Source organism: Schistocerca serialis, chromosome 4, assembly GCF_023864345.2.
Source record: "Schistocerca serialis cubense isolate TAMUIC-IGC-003099 chromosome 4, iqSchSeri2.2, whole genome shotgun sequence".
NCBI lineage: Eukaryota > Metazoa > Arthropoda > Insecta > Orthoptera > Acrididae > Schistocerca > Schistocerca serialis.
Genome location: NC_064641.1, coordinates 831367855 through 831387500, shown reverse-complemented (window position 1 = coordinate 831387500; position 19646 = coordinate 831367855). Strand labels below are relative to the sequence as shown.

The 19646-nt window shown below is 43.2% G+C and overlaps 1 non-coding gene across 1 annotated transcript; it reads right to left on the bottom strand.

Annotated features, from left to right (window-relative positions):
- Positions 1 to 4236: 4236 nt before the first annotated feature.
- Positions 4237 to 4311, bottom strand: Trnan-auu (transfer RNA asparagine (anticodon AUU)). Its single transcript has one exon. It is a non-coding gene; the product is annotated as a tRNA-Asn (tRNA).
- Positions 4312 to 19646: the final 15335 nt, after the last annotated feature.

The window sequence follows — 19646 nt, the reverse complement described above, 5'->3', positions numbered from 1 at the left end:
CGCCACTTCTGCCTGCTTGTTGGGGGCCTACTTGATATTCGGTAGGCGTGTCAGTTTCTTTGGCTCTTCACTGTACTTTGAAATTTGCGCTACTTGGGGTATTCCGTTTTCATGTGCGGTAGAAGCCTGAACTACGAAACAAACATGGCGCGCATGTTACTCTAATCAGCTTGTGAAGAGCAGCTAAGTATAGCTCGATATTTATGGGCCGAAGGACATAAGCCGAGTGAAATTCACAGGGCCATTCGTGGGCGTGTTTGAGGACGACTGTATGGATCGTAGCGTAGTCTCCAGGTGGTGTACATTCTTCCAAGAGGGCCGTGTGAACTTCAGTACTTCGCCATGATCCTGGTGGCTATCAACAGCTGCAACCCCGCAGAATGTCGGAGCCATTGTGGCAGCAATTTTGAACGAGCGACGTGTGCAGCTGCGAACCTTATCGCAACAGTTCAATATTTTCTGTGATGTGGTGTACGATATTGTCAAAGACACGTTGAACTTTGGTAAAGTTAGTGCTGGCTGGGTGCCTAGGACCTGAAGACTTATCACAAGAGCCAGTGAATGATGATAAGCTTGGATCACTTCGCCGCAGCAGGTCATCACTCTTTGAAAGGAATAATCACTAGTGATGACTCGTGGGTATTTTGGCATACCACTACACGACCAAATCCAAGCAGGCCCATATGATGTGGAAACATGCTGGTTCTCCGGCAAGGAAAAAAAATCAAAGTGACTCAAACTGCTAGGAAAGTGCTTTTGACAGTGTTCTGGGATATGAATGGTGTGTTATTGGTGGGCTTTGCCGAACACGGGAGCACTGTGAATGCTGCAGCCTACATTAAAACTTTGGTTAGCTTACCTCTTGCCCTTCCTGACAAACGCCACAACATTAATGCTGACGGTGTCAAAATTCTTCATGACAATACTCGCCCCTATGTTGTTGCTCTTGCTCGAGAGAAACTGACGAATTTGTATGGGAGAAGCTCCAGTATCTACCTTACAGTCCGCACCTTGCACCGTCGAACCTTCATATGGTTGGTCCCACGCAGAAACTCCTGGCCGGCCAACGCTCTGCGACACATGCGAAAGTGAAATCAGCAGTCCGCAGGTGGCTATACTCCAACCAAATGGACTTCTACGAAAAGGTCATATTGAAACTGGTATCGCGTTGGCAGAAAAGTGTTGAGAACGTTGGTGACTACGTAGAAAAGATAAAAGATTTGTTCTGTTTTGTTACCTATTAAACTCTTTGGTAACAAAGTTATTCTGCGTTTGTTTCCAATCTTCCCTCGTATGTGCTGGACTGGGACTCGAACACGGTACTATGCTTTTCGCTGCAAATCAGTGGGTCGTGAATAGCGTCTCGATAGCGCAGCATTATTTTGAGCAATTAATTCATGAGCCCACTCGAAGCGTAAATGGTTGCGATAGCATAGTTGACCTTCTTGCAATAAATATTCCTGAACAAATAGGGAGTATCAAGACGTTAAACAGGGATTAGCGACCACAAGGCAGTTGCTGCTAGGGTGAATACCGTAACATCTACATCCATCAAAAAGAAACGCAAAGTATATCTATTTAAAAAAGCTGATAAAATACTCTTAACGTCTTTTTAAGAGACAGTCTCCACTTCTTCCAATCTGATCATGTAAGCATAGAAAAGATGTGGACTGATTTCAAAGAGATAGTATCGACGGCAATTGAGAGATATATGCCATATAAATTAATAAGTGATGGCAGTGAAAGTTCCGTACCTAACGACTGGAAAATTGCTCAAGTCACACCAATACCCAAAAAGGGAAGTAGGAGTAATCCGTTGAATTATAGGCCCATATGACTAACGTCGATTTGCAGTAGGGTTTTGGAACATATATTGTGTTCGAACATTATGAATTACCTCAAAGAAAACGATTTATTGACACACAGTCAGCACGGATTTAGAAAATATCGTTCTTGTGAAACACAAATAGCTCTTTATACTCATGAAGTACTGAGTGCTACCGATAGGGAATGTCAAATTGATTCCATATTTTTAGTTTTCCAGAAGGCTTTCGACGTCGTTACTCACAAGCGTCTTCTAACCAAACTGGATGCCTATGGAATATCGCCTCAGTTGTGCGACTGGATTCGTGATTTCCTGTCAGAAAGGCCACAGCTCGAGTGATAGACGGAAAGTCACCCAGTAAAACAGAAGTAATATCCGGCGTTCGCCAAGGAAGTGTTACAGGCAATCTACTGTTTCTGATATGTATTAACGACATAGGAGACAATCTGAGTAGCCGTCTTAGATTGTTTGCAGATGATTCTGTCATTTACCGTCTTGTAAAGTCATCAAATGATCAAAACGACTTGCAAAATGATTTCGATATCTGTATGTTGCGAAAAGTGTCAATTGACCCTGAATAAAGAAAAATGTTAAGTTATTCACATGAGTACTGAAAGAAATATGCTAAATTTCGATTACGCGATAAGTCACGCAATAATGTGACCATTCCTCCCTTACTGCATTCGTGGAAAGTCACAGTTCCTCGCTTTTTTATCGGCACCTGTCTCTGCATCTATCTCGGCATCAATGTGTATTGATGGTATTTACACTATTAAGATTTTCTGGGAATATAAGAAAGTATATGAATGATTGTTGTCTGTTCTTTCGGACATGGCCAGCCGGTGCGGCCTAGCGGTTCTGGGCGCTTCAGTCTGGAGTCGCGCGACCACTATGGTCGCAGGTTCGAATCCTGCCTCGGGCGTGGCTGTGTGTGATGTCCTTAGATTGGTTAGGTTTAAGTAGTTCTAAGTTCTAGCGGACTGATGACCTCAGATGTTAAGTCCCTTACTGCTCAGAGCCTTTCGGACACGTCCGAAAGAACAGACACCACGCAGAATCCGCAGATGCGAAATATAGGGTGTTTATAAATAAATATCGGGGTTTTAACGCTTAGTAATATTTATTACATTGAACTTACTGTTGTGGATTGGCAAGACAGCCAACCCACTATGAGAGGAAGCCGAAAGGGCACGCGTTTTAGCTCACGCAGTCTGGCGTGAGGTCTGGAACAGGTCAAGGAAATGAGACTAACAAAAAACATACGTAGCTGCTGGAATACTTAACTTTAATCCATAATTGGTGAACATCGCTCTTGATGGTACATGTTTTACAGCATCAATAGTAACTGGTAATGGCGCCTTGCTAGGTCGTAGCAATTGACGTAGCTGAAGGCTATGCTAACTATCGTCTCGGCAAATGAGAGCGTATTTTGTCAGTGAACCATCGCTAGCAAAGTCGGCTGTACAACTGGGGCGAGTGCTAGGAAATCTCTCTAGACCTGCCGTGTGGCGGCGCTCGGTCTGCAATCACTGACAGTGGCGACACGCGGGTCCGACGTATACTAACGGACCGCGGCCGATTTAAAGGTGTGGTGTCTGGCGGTGACACCACACTTACAGTTGTAAATGATATGTCGAATGAAAGATCGACCCAAACAGTTGTGTTTGGCACCAGTGCATATGCGCAGCGCGCAATGTTTCCACCGCAATCCGTTAGACTGCGGTAGTAGCGAAGATGGCGACTCATTGCCTCCACGCTCACCCGACCTGACGCCATGCGATTTTTTCCTTTGGGGCTTCATCAAGGATAGTGTGTACGTGCCTCCGCTACCAGCAGACCTCCCTGAATTAAGAAACCGGATTGAAGCAACTGTTGCTACAATCACTGAAGACACACTTATCAACGTTTGGGATGAACTTGGCTATAGACTTGATGTGTGCCGTGTGACAAATGGTGCTCACACTGAACATTTATAAGGTTCTTGGTAAAACTGTTTGAGTTGCTCTTTCATGTGACATATCATTTATAACTGTTAGTTAAATATTATAAATACTATAAAGCGTTAAAACTCCGATATTCATTTATAAACGCCCTGTATTATACGTTAATTGAAGGGGATCTCTGCTGTCAGCTGCTGGTTGGCTGGTTGTTTGGGGAAGGAGACCAGACAGCGTGGTCATCGGTCTCATCGGATTAGGGAAGGATGTCGGCCGTGCCCTTTCAGAGGAACCATCCCGGCATTTGCCTGGAATGATTTAGGGAAATCACGGAAAACCCAAATCAGGATGGCCGGACGCGGGATTGAACCGTCGTCCTCCCGAATGCGAGTCCAGTGTCTAACCACTGCGCCACCTCGCTCGGTGTCAGCTGCAGCGGGACATTAAGCGTATCAGCGGCGACGAGCGAAAATGTGTACCGGACTGGGATTCGAACCCAGGATATTCTGCCTAATAGGCAGGTGCGCTAACCACTGCGCCATCCGTGACACAGCGTTTCGCAACTGTGCGGACTATTTCGGCACGCCTCACGGCTGATCCACACCCCCGGTACATGTTTCCGCTCGTCGCTGCTGACTCCACTTAATATCCTGCTGCAGCTGACAGCAATGAGCCCCCTTCAATTTAAACATAAGAAACAATGCACGATTATTTTTTTATACCAAACAAACTTGGACTCAAGTTCCAGTATTTACTGGGTAGGAATTCACCAGGAACTTCACACCAATTTTTTTTTTTTTTTGTTTCCCCTGAAGTCAGCTTCACTTCCAACAATGTTGTCGGAACTGGGGCAGTGGCGTACCACTTATCAACGACTATGTTCCTTCCTGAGTTTGTAATGTGAGGAACAAGACAGTGAACAACATCTGAGCGATTATTAGACTGCCTGAATGGACCATCACGCTGCATTCCTGCATGTACCTCAAATGTGTGCAAGAAGAAAGTTCTACGCTAATAGTCGCGAAGGGTCAGACACTCAGTAATGGCAGTTAAACGCGAAAGAAAGAAACCAACAATGACCTCGAATTGATTACCTGAAACAGCTCAACAATAAAGAGAAATCCATGCCGGTGGCAAGTTTCAGAATGTCACGTGCCAAAGAAATATAGCAAAAGAAAGATCTCTCCCGTCGTTGGAACCCTGTGCGACTACTTATGTTGAGGCTGTAAATGATTAGATGCATAGATCGAACAACTGTTGTACTGGGACTGAATAGAGTAAGGTGAAAATATGACAACGTGCCTAAGAATGGGATTGATTGATAGGACACATCCTGAGGCATCAAAGAATCATCAGTTTGGTAAGGCCAGGAGGTGTGTGTGTGTGTGTGTGGGGAGGGGGGGGGGGTGGAGACGGGTGGAGAGCTGGAGAGAGTCCAAGATTTTACTACAGTAAGGAAGTTCATTGCGATGAAGGTTGTGGTAATTATGCACACTGCGCAGGCTTGCACAGGATATACTATCATAGAGAGCTGGATCAAACCAGGCTTTAGACGCAGATAACAACAACAATTAACCCAACAGTAACGACAATGGTTGTAAATAAAAAGATTTTGTACATAGAGAAGATAGAAAGTTGTTGTTGTGGCCTTCCGTCCACAGACTGGTTTGTTGCAACTCTCCATGCTACTCTATCCTGTGCAGGCTTCTTCATCCGCAAGTAACTATTGCACCCTATATTTTTCTGAATCTGCTTAGTGTACTCATCTCTTGGTCTCCTTCTACGATTTTTGTCCTCCGTGCTGCTCTCCAATACTAAATTGGTGATCCTCTGATGCCTCAGAACATGTCCTACCAACCGATCCCTTCTGCTAGTCTACTTCGACCATCATCAGTTACTTTGCTCCCCAAATAGCAAAACTCATCTACTACTTTAAGTGTCTCACTTCCCAGTCTAATTCCCTCAGCATCACTTCATTTAATTCCACTACATTCCATTATCCTCGTTTTGCTTTTGTTGATGTTCATCTTATATCCTCCTTTCTAGACACTGTCAATTCCGTTTAACTGCTCTTCCAGGTTCTTTTCTGTTTCTGACAGAATTACAATGTCATCGGCAAACCTCAAAGTTTTTATCTCTTCTCCATGGATTTTAATTCCTACTCCGAATTTTTCTTTTGTTATCTTTACTGCTTGCTCAATATACAGACTGAATAACATCGGGGAGAGGCTACAACCCCATCTCACTCCCTTCCTAACCACTGCTTCCCTTTCATGACCCTCTACTCTTATAACTGCCATCTGGTTTCTGTACAAATTGTAAATATCCTTCCGCTCCCTGTATTTTAGTCTACCATCTTCAGAATTTGAAAGAGAGTATTCCAGCCAACATATTCAAAAGCTTTCTCTAAGTCTACAAATGCTAGAAACGTAGGTTTGACTTCCCTTAACCTGTCATCTAAGATAAGTCGTAGGGTCTGTATTGCCTCACGTGTTCCAACATTTTCTACGAAATCGAAATGATATTCCCCAAGGTCGGCTTCTACCAGTTTTTCCATTCGTCAGTAAAGAATTCGTGTCAGTATTTTTCAGCCGTGACTTATTAAGCTGATAGTTCGGCAGTTTTGACACTTGTCAACACTTGCTTTCTTTGGGATTGGAATTATTATATTCTTCTTCAAGTCTGACGGTATTCTGCCTGTCTCATACATCTTGCTCACCCGATGGTAGAGTTTTGTCAGGGCTGGCTCTCCCAAGTCTATGAGTAGTTCTAGTGGAATGTTGTCTACTCCAAGGCCTTGTTTCGACTTAAACCCTCAGTACTCTGTCAAATTCTTCACGCAGTATCATATCTCCCATTTCATCTTCACTTACGTCCTCTTCCATTTCCATAATATTGCCCTCAAGAACATCGCCCTTTGCATAGACCCTCTCTATACACTCCCTCCATCTTTCTGCTTTCCCTTCTTTATTTAGAACTGGTTTTCCATCTGAGTTCTTGATATTCATACAAGTGGTTCTCTTTTCTCCAAAGGTCTCTTTAATTTTGCTGTCGGTAGTATCTATCTCACCTCTAGTGATATATGCCTCTACAACCTTACATTTGTCCTCTATCCATCCCTGCTTAGCGATTTTGCACTTCCTGTCGATCTCATTTTTGAGATGTTTGTATTCCTTTTTGCCTGCTTCATTTACTGCATTTTTATATTTTCTCTTTTCATCTATAAAATTCAATCTCTCTTCTGTTACCCAAGGATTTCTTCTAGCCCCCGTCTTTTTAACGACTTGATCCTCGCCTGCCTTCATGATTTCATCTCTCAAAGCTACCCATTCTTCTTCTACTGCATTTTTCCCCCTGTTCCTGTCAATCGTTCCCTAATGCTCTCTCTGAAGCTCTCTACAACCTCTGGTTCTTTCAGTTTATCCATATCCTCCCTCATTAAATTCCCACCTTTTTGCAGTTTCTTCAGTTTTAATCTACAGTTCATAACCAATAGATTGTGGTCAGAGTACACATCTGCCCCTGGAAATGACTTAAAAAATTAAAACCTGGTTCCTAAATCTCTGTCTTACCATTATATAATCTATCTGAAACCTCCCAGTGTCCCCAGGGCTCTTCCACATACACAACATTCTGCTGTGATTCTTAAACCAAGTCTTAACTATCATTAAGTTATGTTCGTTGCAAAATTCTACCAGGCGGCTTCCCCTTTTATTACTTACCCCCATTCCATATTCACCTATTACTTTTCCTTCTCTTCCTTTTCCTGCTATGGAATTCCAGTCCCCCATGACTATTAAATTTTCGTCTCCCTTCACTATCTGAATAATTCTTTTATTTCATCATACATTTTTTCAATCTCTTCGTCATCTATGGAGCTAGTTGGCATATAGACTTGTACTACTGTGGTAGGTGTAGGCTGCGTGTTTATCTTGGCTACAATAATGCGTTCACTATGCTGTTCGTAGTAGCTGATCTGCGCTCCTATATTGTTACTCATTATTAAACCTACTCCTGTATTACCCCTATTTGATTTTGTATTTATAATCCTGTATTCACTTGACCAAAAGTCTTGTTCTTACTGCCACTGAACTTCACTACTTCCCAATATATCTAACTTTAACCTATCCATTTCCCTTTTTAAATTTTCTAACCTACCTGCCTGATTAAGAGATCTGACATTCCACTCTCCGATCCGTAGAACGCCAGATTTGTTTCTCCTGAAACGACGTCCTCCTGAGTAGGACCCGCCCGGAGATCCGAATGGGGGACTACTTTACCTCCGGAAAATTTAACCCAACAGGACACCACCATACAGTAAAGCTGCATGCCCTCGGGAAAATTACGGCTTTAGTTTCCCCTTGCTTTCAGCCGTTCGCAGTAACAGCACAACAAGGCCGTTTTGGTTGATGTTACAAGCCCAGATCAGTCACTCAACTACTGAAACTACTGAAAAGGCTGCTGCCCCTCTTCAGGAATCACACGTTTGTCTGGCCTCTCAACAGGTAACCTTCAGTTGTGGTTGCACCTGCGGTACGGCTATCTGTATCACTGAGGCGCGCAAGCCTCCCCACCAACGGCAAGTTCTATGGTTCAAGTATGCAAGATTATTATGGAGTAATGCACTTTCGTAATATCATAATGCATGCTCAGGACATATCTTTAATTTGTTTTCCACTTGCATCTATGGACAGTCGTGGGGGATTGCACTTGATAATTCTTGCCTGTGAAGACTCGACTTTACATCAGATACATTGCTGTTAATTGACACGTAACAACGCACATCACCATCCGATTATGATTAAATTCAGTATATTAGCGAAGATCAATGTTACATGATCCGTGCCCTTCAATAATGGGCATGCTTTGTGTCACGTTTTGTGAAGAATTCGAATTTCCTACTTCACTGCCGCAAATTCTTGCTCCGGCTGCAGCAACTCCTCATCACCGCCCTATAAGCTAATCATAGTCTGCAGAAGTATTTGCATCCAGATATCCTTCCAACTCTGGAGCGACTTCGAAGGTGTATAACGGATGAGGGAAAACATCCAGCTGGGACTGTGGCAGCTTCTCTGTGCTAAGCGAAGTGTGCGACGGGAGCTAAAGCCGCCGAGATAACTTTCTCAGGTTTTGTGGCGTCTCGCAGCAGGCACGAGCGTTCGTACTACGTTCTCAATGCAAAACTTTGTTGACTGATGGAAGTTCTTGAATGTGCGTATCGATGAAAACTTAAATTAGAAAATCCTTATAAAAACTTGTTCAAACGTTTAGGTTCAGTTTCTTTACCATCAGAGTAAGTGTAAGGTAACAAATTCTGTATATTTTTATTCACTGATGTTTTACAAAAGAATATCTGACCCAGCTCCTCCCTTTTGCAAAATGTATTCATTACACAAACAATAGGAACTGTTTGTTTGATTCATACAAATACATCTGTTTAAGAAACTGCAAACATTACTACAGCCCTACAGTGAAATTATTCACTGACAAAATTTGTTGTCAAGAACACACTGATGTTTGAGAAAAGTAGAGTCACAAACCAGCGGAAAAATGAAACTGTCAGAGAACAAAAAAGGCGAATATGCTCCCATGTAAAAGACTGACTTAATAGTGGGATACCGGCAGCCTCATTCTAATTTCCTCAGCATCTTTGAAAAATTTCCCAAAAATATTGGCACACGAAAATATTCGCATCGCTTTTTTAAATAAAACTCACATATCCCTCCCACAAGCTCCCCTAACTGTAACTCCCATGCACCCACTACGCCTTCGCTGTAAGTCGCTCATACCCATCCACTTCCACTTGCCCATTCTTTTCTTGCAGCCCAATACATTTTCATAATCTCTTTATGTCTCTCTAACTGTCAGTGTCTCCTGTCTCACAGCCACAATCTATTTAGCTCTGTCCTGCTACTACTGTCTCCTCTCTCTATTACTGTCTCGCTCTTGCTCTGTATTACTGCTAATATGTCATTTCTTCCTTCCTACTCCTGCAGTCTCTTATCACCGTCACTATCTCCCCCTTCTTCGTTGCCACTGTCATATACTCTGATTCATTATCGCTGGTGGCTCTCACCCACTTACACTTTCTTTTTCTCTTTATTTCTCGCCGCTGGTACCGTCCTTCAATCTTTTCCTAGCACTGTTCTGATACTGTCAACTACGTTCCTCCGCGACTGCATCCCTCTCTTTCTCTCACACTGCTAAATCGCCCTCGCTCTTTCTATGGCGCAACCACTGTCTACCATCTTTCCGTGTTTATTACTTTTCCACCTCCTTTTCCCACTGCCAGAGTCTCCTTCTCTCACTGCATAAAAAAGTGCGACTATGTTTGCTTGCCAACATTTCTGGGATAATTTTCAAAGGTGCCAAGGAAGGGAGAACGAGGAAGCTGGTAACCCACTTTTCAATCAGAGTCTTTTAAACAGGAACATATTCACCTCTGTTGTGCTCCGATACGAGAATTTTTCCGCTGGTTCTCTTCTTTTCGCTACCACAGCAGAGCATGTCAATCATATGAATAGGACTTCACGAGTCAGTAAAATTTTGATAGTTAACTTACGTGAAATTGAAATCACGCAAAACTGATTTTATACCTCATGCCGGATTATAGGTGCACACAAATTCTGCGTGTGCTTCAATACGATAACATGGGGTTCCCAGAAGTCTTCTGATGATAACGGAGACACTTTGCAACAAGCGCCTCCGTGCTACATCACTTTGTGAACTACATTTTCCCATAACAACGGATTTTACGGGCTTCTTGTACGTGTACATACAAAGTAGCTTAGAACCTTTTTGATTCGGCTACGGATAAAAATATCAGGAAAATTTTCAAGGTGTTGGAGATCGGAATCTTCGTAATATATCGTTAAAATTTCAGCCATTTGCTGTGCATATCCATCTTGGAATCCGCGGCTCTGTTTTGGTACGAAAAAATGGGAAAAAATTATTGTTTTTTTTTCTAAGGAACTGCCCATGAACTAATGGTGCCTGCATAGGCTCCTTAAGGTCCGCCATATCCCACATCAAATGCAAAAAGAACCCACCGATTTGCTCCATTTGCCTAAGCAGGAGGAAGTGTGTAATATTCATACTTTGACCTGTACTGTAGGACAGTGACAGTAAGACGATCCATAGCCCAAGGGATATCCAAAACACTTTACCAATAGTACCCGGGGTATGAGCCCCGGAAGAATCTCGTTTTCATGTGCGGCATTTTGGAACTTATTAGGAGGTTAGAACCAATAAAATACTGGAATAAAATATGGTTTGCTCTCCTCTCTAGTGGATCTAACTTTGTCTCAGAAGTGAAATAAACAGATATAAAACTGTTTGACAATCAGTCAAAGAAATGAAATGTGTGGCAGGCGCAGAGCGATTTTGAGATGTACTTGTATATCGTTAAAAGTTTCTCCTACATTATGAGCCATTATTGAAAGTAATTTTGGAGTCAATTACAAACCCATAATTAGCCAACATGAAGCCATAAACGTTTTGTTCAGCACATAACCTCCAAGTTAGTACTTGGATCATGAATATTATTTATAGGATTGGAAACTAACTAATTACGTAGTGGTGTTTTTGTTTTCTGGCAAAATAGGCAGCGTGGTACTTCGCATGAAGAGACGGTTTTGAATTTTTCTTTGACAGTTAATGTGTGCAGGACCAGCCGACGGATTTCGGTTATACTGATGCGTTTGTGGAGGTACTCTCGTTCTGTTAGAACAAGTACAGTGCAGTAGGCGGCATTGTTATCGACACAGCTATTGAGTCTCTTGTTTTTAACTGCATTTGGTGTTTGCTTTCTGTGTGGCCGTCATAGTTATACTGACAACTACTCCTCTTTCCCTGTTGAATATCTGAATGTCTAATAGTACGGTGAGTGTCAGACAGAGAGAGAGAGAGAGAGAGAGAGAGAGAGAGAGAGAGAGAGAGAGAGAGAGGAGAGAGACAAATGAAGTAGAAGGGTTGTTACATGTTAACAAAAGAAGGTCTAGTTAGTACTGTTTGGTTGTCAACACTAAACATTTATACTTGGTTTCTACATATACATCTACATGGATACTCCGCAAATCACATTCAAGTGCCTGGCAGATGGTTAATCGAATCACCTTCACAATTCACTATTATTCCAATCTCTCATAGCGCGCGGAAAAGAATGAACACCTATATCTTTCCGTACGATCTCTGATTCCCCTTATTTTATCGTGGTGATCATTACTCCCTATGTAGGTCGGTGTCAAGAAAATATTTTCGCATTTGGAAGAGAAAGTTGGTGATTGGAATTTCGTGAGAAGAAGATTCCGTCGCAACGAAAAACGCCTTTCTTTTAATGATGTCCAACCCAAATCCTGTATCATTTCTGTGTCACTCTCTCCAATATTTCGCGATAATACACAACGTGCTGCCTTTCTCTGAACTTTTTCGATGTACTCCGTCAGTGCTATCTGGTAAGGATCTCACACCGCGCAGCAGTATTCTAAAAAGAGGATGGACAAGCGTAGTGTAGGCAATCTCCTTAGTAGGTCTGTTACATTTTCTACGTTTCCTGCCAATAAAATGCAGTCTTTGGTTAGCCTTCCCCACAACATTTTCTGTGTGTTCAAATTTAAATTGTTCGTAATTGTAATACCTAGGTATTTAGTTTAATTTACGGCTTTTAGATTAGACTGATTTATCGTGTAACCGAGGTTTAATGAATTCCTTTTAGCACTCATGTGAATGACCTCACACTTTTCGTTATTCATGGTCAACTGCCACTTTTCGCACCATTCAGATATCTTTTCTAAATCGTTTTGCAATTTGTTTTGATCTTCTGATGACTTTATTAGTCGATAAACGACAGCGTCATCTGCAAACAATCGAAGACGGCTGCTCAGATTGCCTTCCAAATCGTTTATATAGATAAGGAACAGCAAAGGGCCTATAACACTACTCTGGGGAACGCCAGAAATCACTTCTGCTTTACTCGATGACATTCCGTCAATTACTACGAACTGTGACCTCTCTGACAGGAAATCACAAATCCAGTCACATAACTGAGACGATATTCCATAGGCACGCAATTTCACTACGAGCCGCTTGTGTGGTACAGTGTCAAAAGCCTTCCGGAAATCTAGGAATACGGAATCGATCTGATATCCCTTGTCAATAGCATTCAACACTTCATGTGAATAAAGAGCTATTTGTGTTTCACAGGAACGATGTTTTCTAAACCCATGTTGACTGTGTGTCAATAGACCGTTTTCTTCGAGGTAATTCATAATGTTCGAACACAATATATGTTCCAAAATCCTGCTGCATATCGACTTTAACGATATGGGCCTGTAATTTAGTGGATTACTCCTACTACCGTCCTTGACTATTGGTGTGACCTGTGAAACTTTCCAGTCTTTGGGTACGGATATTTTGTCGAGCGAACGATTGTATATGATTGTTGAGCATGGTGCTAATGCATCAGTATACTCCGAAAGGAACCTAACTGGTTTACAGTGTGGACCAGAAGACTTGCTTTTATTAAGTGATTTAAGTTGCTTCACCACTCCGAGGATATTTACTTCTACGTTACTCATGTTGGCAGCTGTTCTCGATTCGAATTCTGCAATATTTACTTCGTCTTCTTTTGTGAAGGCATTTTGGAAGGCTGTGTTTAGTAACTCCTGCTTTGGCAGCACTGTCTTCGATATTATCTCCATTGCTATCGCGCAGAGAAAGCATTGATTGCTTCTTGCCGCTAACATACTTCACATGCGGCCAGAATCTCTTTGGATTTTCTACCAGGTTTCGAGATAAAGTTTCGTTGTGGAAACTGTTATAAGCAACTCGCAGTGAAGTCCGCTCTAAATTTCGAGCTTCTGTAGAAGATCGCCAATCTTGGGGATTTTGAGTCTGTTTAAATTTGGCATGTTTGTTTCTTTGTTTCTGCAACAGTGTTCTAACCCGTTTTGTGTACCAAGGAGGGTGAGCTCCGTCGTTTGTTAATTTATTTGGTGTAACTCTCCCAGTTGCTGCTGATCTATTTCTTTGAATTTAAGCCACATCTGGTCTACACTTATATAATTAATCTGGAGTGAGTGGAGATTGTCTCTTAGGAAGGCGTCAAGTGAATTTTTATCTGCTTTTTAGGATTGGTATATTTTTCGCTTATTTTTCGAGGATTTGGGGATTACAATATTCAATCTCGCTACGACAACCCTGTGTTCACTAATCCCTGAATCGGTTTTGATGCTCGTTATTAACATAGGATTATTTGTTGGTAAGAGGTCAAGTGTGTTTTCACAGCCGCTTATTATTCGCGTGGGCTCATGAACTAACTGCTCAAAATAATTTTCAGAGAACGCGTTTAGCACAATTTCGGATGATATTTTATGCGTACCTCCGCAATTGAACATGTATTTTCGCCAACATATCGAGGGTAAATTAAATTCACCACCAACTATTATCGTATGAGTCAGGTACGTGTTTGAAATCAAACTCAAGTTTTCTTTGAACTTTTCAGCAACTGTATCATCTGAATTGGGAAGTCGGTAAAACTATCCAATTATTATTTTATTCCGGTTGGCAACAATGACCTCTGCCCATACTAACTCACAGGAAGTATCTACTTCAATTTCGCAACAAGATAAACTACTTCTGACAGCAACAAATGCGCCACCCCCAATCGTGTTTAGCCTATCCTTTCGGAACACCGTTAGGTTCTTCGCAAAAATTTCGGTTGAGCTTATATCCGGCTTTAGCCAGCTTTCAGTGCCTACAACGATTTGAGCACCAGTGCTTTCTATTAGCACTTGGAGCTCTGGTACTTTCCCAACACAGCTACGACAATTTACAACTGTTATAGCAGTGGTTCCTGTATGTACGTGCTTTCTGTGTTCAGTCTGCACCCTTTAGGACTGAAGCCCTTCTTGTGTTTTCCCGAGACCCTCTAACCTAAAAAAACCGCCCAGTCCACGCCACACAGCCCCTCCTACCCGCGTAGCCGCCTCCTGCGTGTAGTGGGCACCTGACCTATTCAGTGGAACCCGAAACCCAACCACCCTTTGGCGCAAGTCGGGGAATCTGCAGGCTACACAGTCGCAGAACCATCTGAGCCTCTGATTTAGACCCTCCACTCGGCTCTGTTCCAGATGTCCGAAATCGGTCTTGTCGACTATGCTGCAAATGGTCAGCTCTGCTTTCATCTTACAAGCAAGACTGGTAACCTTTAACACTTCTGTTATCCGCTTGAAACCAGAGAGAATCTCTTCTGATCCAAAGTGACACACATCATTGGTACTGACGTGAGCAACCACCTGCAGTTGGCTGCACCCTGTGCTCTTCATGGCATCCGGGAGGACCCTTTCCACATCTGGAATTACTCCACCCTGTATACACGGAGTGCACATTGGTTTTCTTCCCCATCTTGTCAGCCAAGTCCCTAAGAGGCCCCATAAGGCGCCTAACGTTGGAACTCCCAACTACCAGTAATCCCATCCTCTGTGATTGCCCGGATCTTGCAGGCTGAGTGGTTTCCTCTGAAACAGGACAGGCGGCAGCATCTGGCTCAGCGACAGTGTCAGCCACAGACAGCACCTGGAACCTGTTTGTCAGACAAACCGCGGAGGCCTTATGTGCGGCCGCCTGGGAAATCTTTCGCTGCCTGCTTCGCCTCGGGGCGACTTCCCATTCGACCAAAGGTGAGGGATCAGCCTCAGTGCGAGCAGTAACTGGGTTGGCCACCCCGATTAGAGGACTCTAACGTGCTGGATATCTGTTGGATCCCCACGGCCGACCCACAACAGTGGTGCCCATCCACTGCAGCCTCAAGCTGTGTAACCGAAGCCATCACAACCTGAAGCTGAGAGCGATGTATCACCAATTCGGTTCGCATTCGCACACAATAATCGCAGTCTCTATCCATACTAAAGACCGTGGAAAACTAAACTATGCAGATAAACGAACTACAGGCATGTGCTGCGCAACTCTACTGTAGACACAGACGAAAACGCAGGAATAATACGCAAGTACTCAAAAACCTAACTACCGAAGAACTCAGGTGAAACTATATAATTCGCCCCTGTTAGGAACTTTTAATATGTCACAAAATCGGTTTACTTTCCGAAGCAAACGAAAATGCGAGAACAGTGTCTACTCGATATTAAATTTACACGCATAAACTCAAGAAACTAAACTGTTAAAGCACACAGATGATATAATAAAATTCGCTCCTGAACAAAAGCGGTTACTTCCCTGTTGCTGCGTCTGTCTCGGTCGGCTACTACTGTCTGACTCGTTCCATATCATTTCGATAACAGAATCGTGCAGATGATCTATGGAACGTCTAATTAAGTAAGTAACTATCCAACTAATCTGACACGGCTGTTAATTCAAAACTTTATGACTGCTTGCTTAATAGCGTGCTGGTAGTCATGTATAAGGCAATACAGCGGCGATTGTGTGTGTTTAGTAGTTTTCCGAAGTTATGTGGCACCAGTTGTCAACGCACAGATCGGGTGATTCCCGATGGTTTGTGGGCGCGGAGATGGCGCCCTGCAGCGTCCCACATGTGTTTCATCGGCATCACATCAGACGAATGCTGCTCAAACCAGTGTAGCACTGTTGTGGTCTTGTGAGATGGACAGTTATCCAACCGGAAGGTCCCATCGGAGACGGTAAAGACATTAAACATGAAGGAATGCAGGTAGTCTGCAATAATGATCGCATAGTCCACAGCTGTCCTAATGCTTTTGACTACTACTACTGGTCGCAATGAAGACCAAGTGAATGTCCCCCCATAGCACACTGCACAACAGAATTGAAGGATCACCTTTTCGAAACATTCAGACAGATATATTTCGAATTTAACTTCAAGATGTCTACAACCTACTTACGTAATGGTGCAAAAGTGGAATGCCGTACATCGTCGAGGCGACGCTGCAGACAGCAAAGTGTCGACACATGCGGAAAAAAGGCCAGAGCTCAGACGTTCATATGACGTGTAAAGTGTGGTAATGATGTAACGTTGGCATCAAATTTCTCCACCATCCTGTCTAACGCTACCATGGACGTGTCACATGATGGGAAGGCCGTCACAGACCTCTTACCCTTCTTTTGACGCCTGTGAGATGGAGGTCAGAAGCGCGACACCTAGAGTTGAAATCACGAGGTTTTCCCAAGAGTGACCGAGAAAAACATTTTAGACCCATCGCCACTCAGATATAAAACGAAAAGACCTCAAGAATGGCATAAAGGACGTTAATGAAACCACCATTTTCCTTGGGACGTTTATACCCACACACTGCTCGGCTGAAAACGACAGTTCGCAGTGCGATGAGCAAAGGACGGCGTTCTTGACAATCTTTGGCACTGTTGACAGCTCCTGCGCGATTCAAGCCTTCTCGACGGACACTGCGGGGCTGTATCCCCACTGAACGCAATCTCACTTATTTAGAGTGTAATATGACTGTGGTGTACAGGGTGGAACCACTAGCGACCGCTCAAAACCATTGGACGAGATTTGAACGTACTCCGATGCTACTAAGAGCTGGTTTGCTTTTCAGTGCTCCCATTTCACACTCTCTTGTAGTGTGATCACAGAGGGCTATGGCATTGACATATGCGTAAATAAAACAGCAAAAGGTCTCTCTAAAACTATGCAAGTTGACAAAATGCTCAGCAGCAGCCGCCCACATTTATAGAGAATCTTGAAAATGTTCATTTACAGGGAAAACCTGCAAAGTAGCTCAAGACGCCTGCAGGTAGGCTACCATTTGACACTACTCGGAGCCCACTTGCCAGCCCGCAGTCGCGTCGAGTATAGAGGGATCATGTGCCGTTTTAAAACAAAAAATTAAAAACACCTACACCTGTTCTAGTCGTTTTATTCACACGTGTGTCAATGTGGCACCCATCAGTGATCACGCTAGAGGAGGGCGTAAAATAGGAGCACTGAATAAGCATAACGATCCTTTGCTGCTTCAGATGACGTTGAAATCTCGTCGAATGGCTTTGAAAGGTCCATAGATCGAGTGCAGAAAAATATCCGCTACCAGTCACAATAAAAGATTATTTATTTCACACACGACCGGTTTCGAGCTTGCGCCCAACCTCAGGTGTTTATACATTCATTTACATGTTTTATACAGCATGACTGTAATAATAGTACTTCATCTACATTGATTTCCAACACGTGAGAATGGGCGCAAGCCCGAAACCGGTCGTGTGACAAATAAATAACCTTTTGTTGTGACTGGTAGCGTATATTTTTCTACACCCGATAAAGGAACGGTCGCGGAGTTCGACAGCATCCACTATGGCTAAAATTCATTTGAGGTCCATAGATGTTCCATCCTGTGCACTAGAGCAAAAATTTCTGCCGCAATGCACTCCAAAAGGGTGAGATCGCATTCAGTGGGGTTGCAGCACCGTGATCGCTGTCGAGAAGGACTGAATTGCGCAGGAGCTGTCAACAGTGCGAAAGTTTGTCAAGAACGTCGTCCTTTTGCTCATCTCACTGCGAACTGTTGTTTCCGACCACGAAAAGTGTGGGAATAAACGTCCCAAGTAAAGAGGGTGGTTTAATTGACGCCCTTTATGCCACCCCCTGGGACCTACTCGTTCAGATTCTCAGTAGCGGTGTGGGTGAAATCTTTTCGTCGGCCACCCATTAGAAAACGTGGCGATTTCAACGCTGGGTGGCGCGGTTCTGACCTCCATCATAGAGCTGTCAAAAGAAGGGTTCAAATATAAGAGGGGCTGTGACGTCCTTCCTATCATGTGATACGTCCACGGTGGGATTGGACAGAATCGTGGTGAAATTTGGTGCGAATGTGACAGTATTAACCCACTTGACACGTCACATAAGCTTCTGGAATCTGGACTTTTTCCGCATCTGTCGTTTTGTTTGAAACGTCAAGCCAGACTTTAGGCGCGGTGTATGTGTTTAGCAGCCTTTTGCCTAGACCATTAATCTGGTGTAACAAGAAATACGATCGTTGGTGAAGACGATACGTTTCCATTGATGCACGGTCCAGTTCCAATGATCTAAAAATGGTTCAAATGGCTCTGAGCACTATGGGACTTAACATCTATGGTCATCAGTCCTCTAGAACTTAGAACTACTTAAACCTAACTAACCTAAGGACATCACACACATCCATGCCCGAGGCAGGATTCGAACCTGCGACCGTAGCGGTCACGCGGTTCCAGACTGAAGCGCCTAGAACCGCACGGCAACACCGGCGGCCTCTAATGATCTAGTACCAACTACAAAATTAATGACGATTTCGTTGGGTTAGAATGCGGACACGTAGGGTTCACCTACTGCGAAGCTCGTTGTTCAACAATGTAGGCTGACTGTTGCGTTCCGAAACATTTGTGCCTGCTCCAGCATTGTAGGCGAGAGTGTTGTAGCTTGAAGATACTTATCAGACTTTCGTCTCTAGCCAGCCCTGTAATAGAAGCTCAATGTATCTTTTATTCCATTTTTAAGTGACAGCATGCATTTTCGTGCGCTGCTTTCTTCGTCTGGAATTACAGAAATCACTCTGGATAAGTAAGGTCTGTCTAAATGTGAAAACATATTGCAAGAGACAACATTTTCATGTTCTAAGGTAACAACTGTATTATAAAAATCTGAAAACGTTGCAATTGAAACAATATTGTAATGCTGTATTTAAGATTCTACCTGTTATGTTATTATTCTACTGCATAGCAATAATCAGTAAGTGAAATCAAATTTAGTAGAGATGTTACAAGAAACTGGTTACAAGTTCAATACATTTGAATGAGATGTTACTGAAAACTATCTCAAATATCCATTTTCAAGACAGATAAAATTGTTAAGACAGTAAAGAAATTCGGTTCATTTGCAAATGTCATTTGTTACTTCGTAGAAACCTTCT